A 14,283-nucleotide genomic window follows, 5' to 3' on the forward strand; every position below is an offset into this window, starting at 1 on the left:
ATACTGTGAAGCCATATTCATTGACCTGGCCAAGGCTTTTGTCAATCACCACATCCTCATCGGTAGACTCGATAGCCTTGGTTTCTCAAATGATTGCCTCGCCTGGTTCACCAACTACTTCTCTGATAGAGTTCAGTGTGTCAAATCGGAGGGCCTGTTGTCCGGGCCTCTGGCAGTCTCTATGGGGGTGTCACAGGGTTCAATTCTTGGGCCGATTCTCTTCTCTGTATACATCAATGATGCCGTTCTTGCTGCTGGTGAGTCTCTGATCCACCTCTACGCAGAGGACACCATTCTGTATACTTCTGGCCCTTCTTTGGACACTGTGTTAACAACCCTTCAGACGTGCTTCAATGCCATACAACTCTCCTTCCGTGGCCTCCAACTGGTCTTAAATACAAGTTAAACTAAATGCATGCTTTTCATCCGATCGCTGCCTGCACCTGCCCGCCCGTCCAGCATCACTACTCTGGACGGTTATGACTTAGAATATGTGGACAACTACAAATACCTAGGTGTCTGGTTAGACTGTAAACTCTCCTTCCAGACTCACATCAAACATATCCAATCCAAACTTAAATCTAGAATTGGCTTCCTATTTCGCAACAAAGCATCCTTCACTTATGCTGCCAAACATACCCTCGTAAAACTGACCATCCTACCGATCCTGGACTTTGGCGATGTCATTTACAAAATAGCCTCCAATACCCTACTCAATAAATTGGATGCTATCTATCACAGTGCCGTCCGTTTTGTCACCAAAGCCCCATATACTACCCACCACTGCGACCTGTACGCTCTTGTTGGCTGGCCGTCTCTTCATACTCGTCGCCAAACCCACTGGCTCCAGGTCATCTACAAGACCCTGTTAGGTACAGTCCCCCCTTATCTCAGCTCGCTGGTCACCATAGCAGCACCCACCTGTAGCACGTGCTCCAGCAGGTATATCTCTCTGGTCACCCCCAAAACCAATTCCTCCTTTGGCCGCCTCTCCTTCCAGTTCTCTGCTGCCAATGACTGGAACGAACTACAAACATCTCTGATACTGGAAACACTTATCTCCCTCACTAGCTTTAAGCACCAGCTGTCAGAGCAGCTCACAGATTACTGCACCTGTACATAGCCCATCTACAACTACCTCTTCCCCTACTGTATTTATTTATTTATTTTGCTCCTTTGTAACCCATTATTTCTATTTCTACTTTGCACATTCTTTCACTGTAAATCTACCATTCCAGTGTTTAACTTGCTATATTGTATTTACTTCGCCACCATGGCCTTTTTTTTGCCTTTACCTCTCTTATCTCACCTCATTTGCTCACATTGTATATAGACTTATTTTTCTGTTGTATTATTGACTGTACTTTGGTTTTACTCCATGTGTAACTTTGTGCTGTTGTATGTGTCGAACTGCTTTGCTTTATCTTGGCCAGGTCGCAATTGTAAATGAGAACTTGTTCTCAACTGGCCTACCTGGTTAAATAAAGGTGAAATAAATAAATAAATAACTTATGTACTTTAACTGGATTTACAATTCAAATATAACAAGCAATGCGCTATGGCTCGGACGTCAGGGACAGACCTGGCGAGTGTTCCTGGTTGCTCTTACGCCGTATTTCCGTGGTCGTGACATCACACGGAGGTGTAAGCATTTTCTTGATGAGCTAACACACCACAGATGTACATGAGCTCTGCGGGAAGTTGTGCCTGTCTTTGAGTCCTGACTTCAGAGACAGCAGACAGACTTTAAAGGATTCTTGAATAACAATATGGACAGAAAAATCTATTTTGTTTGGGCTCTGTTTTTAGGCACCGTTGGGATCCTTCACAGTTAGTCTTTCACGGCTCACAGATCTTTTATAATTTAATGAGGGAGAGGGTGGCCCCGAGAGATTTATGGTCAGCATCTCGAGGCAGCATAGACCACTCAGCCTATTGATCCACATTGGATGTTTGTTTATAGGTCAGTAAAGCGCATTCCCTCCTGTGTAGTAGAACACTGCCAGGCCTTTAGTGATGCTCATATCCACATGCAGGTACAGTGGGGCAAAAAAGTATTTAGTCAGCCACCAATTGTGCAAGTTCTCCCACTTAAAAAGATGAGAGGCATGTAATTTTCATCATAGATACACTTCAACTATGACAGACAAAATGAGAAAAGAAATTCCAGAAAATCAGATTATAGGATTTTTAATGAATTTATTTGCAAATTATGGTGGAAAATAAGTATTTGGTCAATAACAAAAGTTTATCTCAATACTTTGTTATATACCCTTTGTTGGCAATGACTGCTGGGCAATGACTGCTGGGCAATGTTGCTGGGCAACACGGACTTTCAACTCCCTCCAAAGATTTTCTATGGGGTTGAGATCAGGAGACTGGCTAGGCCACTCCAGGACCTTGAAATGCTTCTTATGAAGCCACTCCTTCGTTGCCCGGGCGGTGTGTTTGGGATCATTGTAATGCTGAAAGACTGAGCCACGTTTCATCTTCAATGCCCTTGCTGATGGAAGGAGGTTTTCACTCAAAATCTCATGATACATGGCCCCATTCATTCTTTCCTTTACACGGATCAGTCGTCCTGGTCCCTTTGCAGAAAAACAGCCCTAAAGCATGATGTTTCCACCCCCATGCCTCACAGTAGGTGTGGTGTTCTTTGGATGCAACTCAGCATTCTTTGTCCTCCAAACACGACGAGTTGAGTTTTTACCAAAAAGTTATATTTTGGTTTCATCTGACTATATGACATTCTCCCAATCTTCTTCTGGATCATCCAAATGCTCTCTAGCAAACTTCAGACGGGCCTGGAAATGTACTGGCTTAAGCAGGGGGAAACGTATGGCACTGCAGGATTTGAGTCCCTGGCGGCGTAGTGTGTTACTGATGGTAGGCTTTCTTACTTTGGTCCCAGCTCTCTGCAGGTCATTCACTAAGTCCCCCCGTGTGGTTCTGGGATTTTTGCCCAACGTTCTTGTGATCATTTTAACCCCACGAGGTGAGATCTTGCGTGGGAGATTCGAGGGAGATTATCAGTGGTCTTGTATGTCTTCCATTTCCTAATAATTGCTCCCACAGTTGATTTCTTCAAACCAAGCTGCTTACCTATTGCAGATTCAGGCTTCCCAGCCTGGTGCAGGTCTACAATTTTGTTTCTGGTGTCCTTTGACAGCTCTTTGGTCTTGGCCATAGTGGAGTTTGGAGTGTGACTGTTTGAGGTTCTGGACAGGTGTCTTTTATACTGATAACAAGTTCCAACAGGAGCCATTAATACAGGTAACGAGTGGAGGACAGAGGAGCCTCTTAAAGAAGAAGTTACAGGTCTGTGAGAGCCAGAAATCTTGCTTGTTTGTAGATTACCAAATACTTATTTTCCACCGTAATTTGCAAATAAATTCATAAAAAATCCTACAATGTGATTTTCTGCATTTTTTTCCTCAATTTGTCTGTCATAGTTGAAGTGTACCTATGATGAAAATTAGAGGCCTCTCATCTTTTTAAGTGGGAGAATTTGCACAATTGGTTGCTGACTAAATACTTTTTTGCCCCACTGTAGCACCTTTTAATCCAATCACATTAATGTACTATCTTCCCAAAGGTCCTTTGTTTCTGCCTCTCTCACTATGACGTCGTCATGGCAAGAGGAAAAGTGATTGTTCAGATGCATGTTTATTGATCTAAAATTGCTGTTAGGGTTAGTGAATGTTTGTCACTCTCTTTCTCTCTCTTGCTCTCTGTCTGTCATTTGCTATTCAGATATTTTTTTGGGGGGAGCAGTGCTCACTCCTTGTATTTAAAAGACCAATGACTTCAAAAGCAGGTTTGAGGAGCTATAGGAAGATGGGCTCATTGTAATGGCTGGAATGGAATAAATGGAACGGTATCAAACACATCAAACATATAATGGAAACCACATTTGACTCCGTTCCATTAATTCAATTCCAGTCATTACAATGAGCCCATCTTCCTATAGCTCTTCCCACCAGCCTCCTCTGCACTGGGTAGTACAATGCCTGGTGCATTCAAGGTAAACAGATCAATCTCTTTTCAACAATTTCCACGACATTGCACACAACATTTGCTTGATATTTTCAGCACCACTAGACCCAGGAAAATGCTATATCTTATAGCCATAAATCAACAATATTCTTAAGTACCAAAATAAATACATTTGGCATAATTGGAATACTATTTGTACCTTTGTGTGAATGGTTGTGTGCTCAAAAAGCCCCCTCAAAGGTGGTGTGTGAGATACTGCATATACTCATGCTGCATATCTGGGGAACAGATTGTCTTGTATATACTGTATCGAGTGAACCATTCATTCAAAGATATCAAGTGATATTCTGCAAACTGAGTTACTATGTTAGCATAGCCCACTTCCTTCACTAAGAGATGCAAACGGGTTGCTTATGAATTCTCGCCTGGCTCAGTCTCTCCTCTCCACTCCCCAAAGAGCCACTGTTGTTTTTGGTGTTGTTGTTTTTATTTCATCTCTATTCCACAGGGCCAGCCTCTTTGACAGGAGGAAGTTTATCCCAAAGAGAAACTGTACCAGATTGCATACCCCTCCCATACCCTTCCCCCTGCGAAAGCGGATAATGGGAAAAGAGAAAACTATCTTTACGTACCTATTAGGACATCGAGGCGCCCCAGCCACCGATTGGGAGCTTGGGATGCATTATTGAACCAAATTAATTAGCTGATTAGCTTGGGATTTAAATGCAAATTGACTGCATTCCTTGGCATTGATCCCTTTGTCTTTTAAGGTCTATTCACATAAATGCTGGACATGGATGATGATGTGGACCCCAGGAAGAGTAGCTGCTGCTTTTGCAACAGCTAATGGGGATCCTAATAAAATAGCAAACAAATAACAAATGCAATAGTGGCTAGCTTTCTAAGCAAACAAGGATGCCTTGAGAAAGGCTCAAGTGAAGGGTGGGGGTTATGGAGGAGGTAAGGTGTTTTATGTCATGCCACCTCCCCTCTCCTTCTCCAATCCCACCACTCATCCCTTGATGAAGTGTTCCCTATCCGGGGAATGGGGAGTGAGGGATGTGATGCGATGTGAGGCGCACGCCACTGCGAGGAGAGCCAGTGTAAATCAACAGGCGCTTTGCATCATATGTCAGGTGAGGGGGAACCCATCAGTTCTCCACAGGTCTACATCAATCATGCTGCAAAATGAGGGGACCTTACTCTGCTGCTTATAAATACAACTGGTTTGTTCACCACAATACTAAGCCTACAATACTCAAACGTATTGTAGGATGCACCTTTGGACAATGTGCTAAATATGAAACATGTTATCTTGTAGCATCAGAGGAACAAAACAGCTCTTGAATTCAGGACCATGGAATCTCTGCTTGATGAAAGGGGTAATAGGTCAAGGCCTAAGTCTGTCAATGTCTGGGAAAGGTGGAAAGTCATTTTGATGTATTTTATGTGACTCCCCTACCCCTACAGGTCTATAGGCTAAAAGTGTCCTTTGGGTCATGGTGGGTGAGATAAACATTTTCACAGAATTACCTCAATATAGTCTCCAGATGCTCTTGTTTCAATGTATGGGTATAGAGGGAGATGAGGAAAGCTGTTTGGGAAATCCTTCTTAAGGCTCATAGACTGTCACTTGATTAAGGCAGAGTTTGGAGATAACACAAGACATCACCCAAGGTCAACTCAATAGTTGCAAGAGCAGGCAAAATTATGTTAGCATCCGTCCCTTGCTGAATTGCATTACCACTGCATTTTTTTATTGGAAGGGTTGAAGAGGTGTTCTCATCATTAAAAGGGAATATAATCTACCATGTGAAGGAGTGTGAGAAACTGGACATGTACTGTTATTAATCTTAAGGAAAACCACATTCCAATACAGAGTCAATGCCTCTCACACAGTATAAAAAAGAGGACATACAGAGCCGAAGGATTCATTTTCCTTACAGAAAAAATAAAAAAAGATATGGGACTACTTTGGTAACGCTTTGGGGCCGAATAAACTTCAAAATACCCCCAAAAATACTAATAATTCAACGAGGGAGAATTTATTGGTCAAAGAAAATTCCGTGCCTCTAGCAGCGGACTAATCTAAAGTCCCGGCTATTTTCCAAGCAACTATGGACTGAGGCGTAACTGACGCAGTGACCAGCCAAGCAAGAACATTCCTTTGACAAGCCCCTACTAAAGAAGAATGACAAGACATGAAACTGTAGCACAAAGATGATACCCTTTATACTGGCAATGTAACACTGTAATCTAGAAAATCCTGCATGCAGGGATTCTCTTCTGACATGGATGATCATATGCCTTCCTTCACATGTTCATTAATGCACTCTAATACAAAGACTATACCTAAAAATAGACTCTGTTCTCATCAAAGGTTAAAGGAGACATAGATTCCTCTGTACTGTGACATTGTCTCTTGGAGTGCAGCTATCGGACAATTAGACACATTGGCTTTTAGAGAAATATCAAAGGTTATTCAGCTCTAGTTTCCGGCCCCAGTTGAAGCTGTGAGGCGTGTGGTGTTAGCACTGTTTAACATTGTCCATGGTTGTCTGTAAATCATGCTGGGGGCACAGCAGACAACCACATGCCCACCACGGTGTCCTCAAGGCCCAGCAGGCCCAGCAGGCCCAACATCATACTAACAGTTTAGGGTGGGTCTAATTCAAATAGATTACAGTAGGGTGGTCCCAGTTTTGTTAAATTCTGATCTCCACTTATACGAAACAACAATAGTTATGGTTTTTTAGCTGTGTAATAAACATGTAATATTCATTCTCTGATTATGCGTGTCGTTGATTGTGAGTATAACGATGTGCCCTGTTTCAGATTTCCAAAAGAGAGCAGCCGACTTTAACTGCATATGGATTATAAAATGTATCTCAGATTATTATCGTTTCGATTTACAGTTCCTGGCCAGAGACACAAACCTCCTCCATCTCAGCTAGCTCTGACCTTTGGGCTGGGTACGTGTTTCATTTATCACTAAAGTGAAAATAGAAATCTCTATAGATTTTCCTCCCTGACGAAATCAGGACGTTTATTAGCAGCAATGCCCAGGTGATATCCTTCTGGATGTATTCCAATCATACAAGTAATAAATAGGATAATGGCAGTTTGGTCCTTCCATAAATCAATCACGTTTCATTCAGGAAGAGCAGGACAGTTCTTTCGGAACTAGCTACCACTAATCTAATTGAGGAAAGGAACCCTGTGACATGGATTGAAGAAAAATAGATAAAATGGCTAGAAATCTGAATCTATAGGGATGGTGCCTGTCTTGTGCATCTGTGTTACAATTGAGGCGTAAAGGTGTGATCATTTGGAATTACAAATCACATTTTCATGCACAACCATAGAATGCACTGGGCACATAATACAGCTATTAGCTTCAACTGGCTTGTCCATTGATAAAGTTACTTGAACATAACATACTGTACAGTACATGTGAAATAGACAACATAGCTATTTGTCACAGAGGTGCATTCATGCTGCACACTGTACACAAAACTAGGTGGCTGTAGCGTTCACTAAAGACATTACAGCACAGTTTACTACCCAATTAATTATGGTACATGACATATTCAGACATGTAATTAGGTTAGACATTGAACTCGAGTTTCATAAGAAAGAAATTACAACATAGAATAAAACATGTCACAAAGCTTTAGTCAGGAAGGCCACCCACTAAATATCACACAGCTCATTATTGTGCCTTGAGCCACGGTTGCTGCACACTGCCTTGTTGAACAAACAGCAGCTCAACATTATACAGGGAGACAGCATACTTTATGACATACACTACCGTTCAAAAGTTTGGGGTCACTTAGAAATGTCCTTGTTTTTGAAAGAAAAGCACATTGATCAGCACCAAATTGATCAGAAATACAGTGAAGACATTGTTAATGTTGTAAATTAATATTGTAGCTGGATGGAATATGATATATCTGAAATATCTACATAGGCGTACAAAGGCCCATTATCAACAACCATCCAATGGCACGTTGTCACGTCCTGACCTAAGTTCCTTTTTTATGTCTCTATTTTGTTTGGTCAGGCCGTGAGTTGGGGTGGGCATTCTATATTTTGTTCTATGTTTTGTATTTCTGTGTTTGGCCTGGTATAATTCCCAATCAGAGGCAGCTGTCTATCGTTGTCTCTGATTGAGAACCATACTTAGGTAGCCTTGTCCCACCTGTGTGGTGTGGGTAGTTGTTTTCTGTTTAGTGTGTTTCGCACCTGACGGAGCTGTTTCGGTTGTTCCTTTGGTTATTCAGTCTTCAGTTAAATAAAAATGATGAACACGTACCACGCTGCGCTTTGGTCCTCACCTTCTTCAACCAACGGCCGTTACACACGTTGTGTTAACTGATCCAAGTTTATCATTTTAAATGGCTAATTGATCATTAGAAACCCTTTTGCAATTATGTTAGCACAGCTGAAAACTGACCTTCTTTAGACTACTTGAGTATCTGGAGAATCAGCATTTCTGGGTTCGATTACAGGCTCAAAATGGCCAGAAACAAAGACCTTTTTTTCTGAAACTATATCCTTGTTCTGAGAAATGAAGGATATTCCATCCCAGAAAATGCCAAGAAACTGAAGATCTCATACAACGCTGTGTACTACTCCCTTCACAGAACAGCACAAACTGGCTCTAACCAGAATAGAAAGAGGAGTGGGAGGCCGGGGTGCACAACTGAGCAAGAGGACAAGTACATCAGAGTGTCTAGTTTGAGAAACAGACGCCTAACAACTCCTCAACTGGCAGCTTCATTAAATAGTACCCGCAAAACACCAGTCTCAACGTCAACGAGGCGATTCCGGGATATTGGCCTTCTAGGCAGAGTTGCAAAGAAAAAGCCATATCTCAGACTTTCCAATAAAAATAAAATATTAAGATGGGCAAAAGAACACACACACTGGACAAAGTGAACCCACAAATACTGATGCTCCAGATATTCAACTAGTCCAAAGAAGGCCAGTTTTATTGCTTCTTTAATCAGGACAAGAGTTTTCAGCTGTGCTAACATAATTGCAAAAGGGTTTTCTAATGATCAATAAGCCTTTTAAAATGATAATGTGCCATTGGAACACAGAAGGGATGGTTGCTGATAATGGGCCTCTGTACGCCAATGTAGATATTCCATAAAAAAATCTAATTTTAATGGACAAAAAAATTTGCTTTTCTTTCAAAAACAAGGACATTTCTAAGTGACCCCAAACTTTTGAACGGTAGTGTACTTCATATACGTCCTATACTCTCCCACTGAAAGAATGCCACACCACATTAGAGCCACCCAATGAGAAATATTGGTACATTACTTTTGTATTGACTGGAACTCTTGACCTGGTAATGCTTGTCATTTATCTATGACTGAACTATCTCAGGATGGGATAAACTGTTGATACTCCCTGCTTGATACTCCCTGATTTATTAGACAAACTTTACATTATCTAATTGCAAGCAGTTGATTAAGTTTTCTTAGTCGAGTGTGTTCAATTTTTCTCTTATCTTTGATCGGGTTCCAACCTTGTGACTACATCATGCTGTTTTATTTCAAGGCAGATTCTGGATTCTGACTCACCTGGTACAAACTGATTTGTGGGCCCACAAGACAGATTCCTTGGCCCCATGCCAGCTCTGCAGTCTCTAGCTCTCTGTCTCTGTCTCTGTCTCTCTCTCTCTCTATCTCTCCATCCTCCCCGCTGTGGAGACATCCTCTGTTACAGTCTAGATAATATCTGCCCGCCACTCTACAGGCAACCAGGCTTGGGTTACTGCCAGAAGTTACTGCCATGGGAGATTGGAGAATACTTATTTTGGTCACTTGGCAATGTAGTACGGCAGAGCCACCAAAGAATTTATATTGAAGAGGAAAGAGGATTCAAGTCACAACAGCTCAATCCTTTACCTCTTTTCACAGGGTTATTGTGGGTTCAGAGCCATAAACAATGCTTTACCATATCGAGGGGAATGGAAAGCAAACGGAAGGCACGTCCACATTAAGGTCCGGGCTGTGGCTAGCAAAACAAAAAAAATAGAAAATGATGTGTTCTGCACCAAGCTGTCTTCATGCAGTAGCCTTGACAACACGGTTAACTTGAATCACTGAACACGTTTAGCGGAAAGACTTTCTGTGTCTGCTACTGTCAAAACACAGATAAGAAAATAACATATTCATGGCATAATTATACCTGTCACATCCAACACTAAAAATAACACACTGGATGCAGAACAATTATACGTTTTCTCATGGCCGTGTTTTATAGTGTGATGGAATCATATATGCCTGTCATATCATTCCCAAGTCTTTGTCTCTTTCAGAAACACCCCCAAAACAGCGTGATCAAGGTAATCATGAGAGGATGTTATCTGCAGATTTCTAAGATGATAATGCTATGCCCTTTAAGTCTCATGGAGATGGCTGAGATGGAATAGAAGAGAGATTAATTGGGCTTTAGAACAAAGTTTTAGAACAGGGCTTTAGAACAGGGCTTTAGAACAGGGCTTTAGAACAAGGCTTTAGAACAGGGCTTTTGCCTCTTCTCTGGGCTGCAAGAAAGGACATGGTTGGTAGAGAGAGAAAGAGGGGAGCAAATAAAGAGATAAAGCAAGAGGGAGAAAAGAGGCAAAGGATAGATAAACCAAAGTAAAGCAAATTAAAGAAAAAAGTGAGAGGGAGAGAGAGAGAGAGAAAGAGGAGCTCCTTCTGGAGTGAAACTCAAGTTCTCAGTCAGCCACACTGCATTTTGGCTCTTGCAGAGGAGAAGAAAAATGTCTCTGCCCTGCATTAGCACTGCAATGTTAACGAGGACTATATATCACTGACTGTATGAATGGATTTTTGCATACCTTGTGCAAGATGCTATTTAAAAGCAACAGCGTTCATTCAGCCTGAGCTGAATTAAAGGAGATAAAAGTTCTCTCTTAAAATAGCTTGTAGTGCGTAGAACAGTGATTCCCCTAGCCTTTTATGTTATTCCGGCCAACTTGCATGCAGTTTATTCTGTCTTGTGGCCTTCCCGTCCATGCTGGCTGATGAGGAGGATGAAATGGAAGGGCATGGACCCTGACACCTGGTGCTTTAGCATCACATCAAACCTGGAGTGGACATGGATGCAGAGAGAACCGGAGGTAGAGAGAGAGGTGCTGCAGTGATGCCTGGCCGGCACATGCACCACAGGGCACTGGCATGTCTCGCTTCAAAACGGAGGAGGAGGAGGAGGGGAGGGAAGGAAAAGAGGAGGAAGGGAGCAAGGGTCAAAGCAGAGCATGAGCTGGTAAAAATAGCTGCCCTCCCTGCCTTACTCCTGTACCTTTGGACAGATTCCCCTAATAATAGTAAATACACACATGAACTCGCTCGCACGCACCCACACACACACACACACACACACACACACACACACACACACACACACACACACACACACACACACCTCTCATGGCCACAGCAAACAGTCCAGGGATGCAGACCAACGTGCCCTGAGGATGTGCCTCCTCAATTGCAGTGATGCCTCTGGATCAGAACACACGGCTCCTGCAAGACGTACTGTAGTCTGTACACTTCCCGAGCTGACGGGGAAAACAGTGATGTTTAATGAGCTTCAACAGACATGGATGGAGTGGGGAGAGGGCATAGTGAAGTACTGCTTGTCCAGAGCAAACAGGAATCACTTTCAACTGCACCATAAAACACTACTGGGAGGGAGACTTACAGTACCTTGAGCTTGTTTGACTATGAGGAGCACTCTCACACCTTCGGGAAAGAATCACATGTACGGCCAACAAAACGCTTCACCTTCCAATGAGATTATTCTAATTGCATCCATTTCAGCGCTATAGCAGCATCATGGTCAAACAGACAAGACCATCAGGAATATTCCACTGAATGATGGATGCTCCCATCCACATGCTTTAATAGCTGCCCTCCCTGGCAGGGTGGCCTAGTGGTTAGAGTGTTGGACTAGTAGCCGGAAGGTTGCAAGTTCAAACCCCCAAGCTGACAAGGTACAAATCTGTCATTCTGCCCCTGAACAGGCAGTTAACCCACTGTTCTAGGCTGTCATTGAAAATAAGAATTTGTTCTTAACTGACTTGCCTAGTTAAATAATAATAATAGTAAAATACTAAATGGGTTCTTTAAATTCATTAAATTGTTCCCTGCTTTGGATAGACACAAAGCATTATATGTGCAGATGACTCTGCTTGACACTGAGGAGCCAGAATTTTTATATATCTGGCTAATGTGCCCGAATATCCACTGTCACATGCCTTTTGTGATTGGTGAATTCACAAATTGTTGTTTCTTTAACAACATTTAATTGGGAAATATTGGAACATTGTGTGAATGTGAAAGTCGTGCTCCAAGGAGATACTCGTTGAACTGAGAGTGGCTATGTATATTTGCCAAGGCAGCAGCTACTCTTCCTGGGGTGCAGCAACATTAAGGCAGTACGTATATACAATTTGAAATATTGTATGATATTACATTCCATAACACTTTTCACAACACATTGTGTTCCCTCAGGCCACTACTCTACTACCACATATCTACAATGCAAAATCCAGGTGTATGTGTGTGTAGAGTGCGTGTGTTAGCATGTGTCTGTGTGTGATAACAAATTATTCAAAGTGTGGCACAAAAGAAAGGTGAGATATCCATGCTCATCATGAATAGGACTCCCAACACGGGCTGCTGTGCACTCAGTACCTTTGCTTTCAGGAAAATATTAAAATGCCACAAATGAAATCTAATATAGCATGAAAAACAAATATCGGCGGTCCTTGCCAATATGGTTTCTAATTTGATATTTTTCTTGGCAATAGGAAAGCAATACTGTTTCTAAATAATAGATCTTAGTGTGAATGGAATACACAATTTACCCATCGCTTTGACTGCGATTGGATGACATTTTTCACTCTAACAATGTTACCATGACAAACTGGCATAGAATTCTATGACAGAAAGATATGTGGTGTATTAAACATTGAGAATCGAATGGCAGGCTTGGATATTAGTGTCAGGGCAGGTTGAGCTGAATTGTTAAACATGTCAATGTTTTCAGTTAGACAAAGTTTGGGAAACAAATTGTAATGTCAGCCCAACAAATACCACATTTCCTTTTGTGCTTTTATCATTGTTACCCACTATAACTTATTACAGACTAAATACCTCCACAAGGACTGAGAATGGCATGCTTTTTAAATCCCAAAAGACAGTCTCATAATACAATAAAACTCAGCAATTGGACTTGTAGAAAAGGTTTCCAACAGAGGGTGATTTTTCATGTGAACACTGGCAAAATCTGTAATAAAACCAAAACCCAAACATGAGACCGCCATACCTTGGTTGTAAGTATTTTCTCTACAGATGTGGTCACCAGAGTTGAAATGCTATGAAATGCTATAACATGGATGTGGTCACCAGAGATAGACAATATGTCAAAATGAAATGCTATAACATGGATGTGGTCACCAAAGGTAGACAATATGTCAAAATGAAATGCTATAACAAGGATGTGGTCACCAGAGATAGACAATATGTCAAAATGAAATGCTATAACATGGATGTGGTCACCAAAGGTAGACAATATGTCAAAATGAAATGCTATAACAAGGATGTGGTCACCAGAGATAGACAATATGTCAAAATGAAATGCTATAACATGGATGTGGTCACCAAAGGTAGACAATATGTCAAAATGAAATGCTATAACATGGATGTGGTCACCAGAGGTAGACAATATGTCAAAATGAAATGCTATAACATGGGTGTGGTCACCAGAGGTAGACAATATGTCAAAATGAAATGCTATAACAAGGATGTGGTCACCAGAGGTAGACAATATGTCAAAATGAAATGCTATAACATGGGTGTGGTCACCAGAGGTAGACAATATGTCAAAATGAAATGCTATAACAAGGATGTGGTCACCAGAGGTAGACAATATGTCAAAATGAAATGCTATAACAAGGATGTGGTCACAAGAGGTAGACAATATGTCAAAATGAAATGCTATAACATGGGTGTGGTCACCAGAGGTAGACAATATGTCAAAATGAAATGCTATTACATGGGTGTGGTCACCAGAGGTAGACAATATGTCAAAATGAAATGCTATTACATGGATGTGGTCACCAGAGGTAGACAATATGTCAAAATGAAATGCTATAACATGGGTGTGGTCACCAGAGGTAGACAATATGTCAAAATGAAATGCTATTACATGGATGTGGTCACCAGAGGTAGACAATATGTCAAAATGAAATGCTAT

This window comes from Oncorhynchus mykiss, chromosome 24 (genome assembly GCF_057628025.1).
Source record: "Oncorhynchus mykiss isolate SJ-2025 chromosome 24, ASM5762802v1, whole genome shotgun sequence".
NCBI classification, from domain to species: domain Eukaryota; kingdom Metazoa; phylum Chordata; class Actinopteri; order Salmoniformes; family Salmonidae; genus Oncorhynchus; species Oncorhynchus mykiss.